Genomic DNA, 470 nt, shown 5'->3' on the forward strand with positions numbered 1-470 from the left:
TACATATTAAATCTCTTCAGTGTATATAGCTAATTTGCAACTAGATTCCTAACCCACAGAGACTGTAGGATAATAAATGTTTATTGTTTTAAATCACTATGATTTGGGGTAATTTTTACACATTAATACATAGCCAATACACACCTAGTAACACCTTGTGTTTTATAGTCATGGCACTTTTTAGACTTTGTAATTGATCATTGTGATATTTATATTAATATTTATTTAATGTTTTTCTTTCCCCTTTAAACTGCATACCCAGGAGAGCAAGATTCTTGTATGTTTGGTCCCTAAAGTATCTGTAGCATTCATCATCCTATCTAATAAAGAGGGAATATGCTAATTGACCCTCATGCTGTTGCAAAGATGGTGGCACCCACAGCCAATAAGGAGGGAATATGCTAATTGACTGCCATGCCCTCAAAGATGGCGGCACCCACAGCCACAAGATGGCTGGCAGGGGAGGGCAG

Source organism: Myotis brandtii, unplaced genomic scaffold (genome assembly GCF_000412655.1).
Source record: "Myotis brandtii unplaced genomic scaffold, ASM41265v1 scaffold179, whole genome shotgun sequence".
Classification (NCBI taxonomy): Eukaryota; Metazoa; Chordata; class Mammalia; order Chiroptera; family Vespertilionidae; genus Myotis; species Myotis brandtii.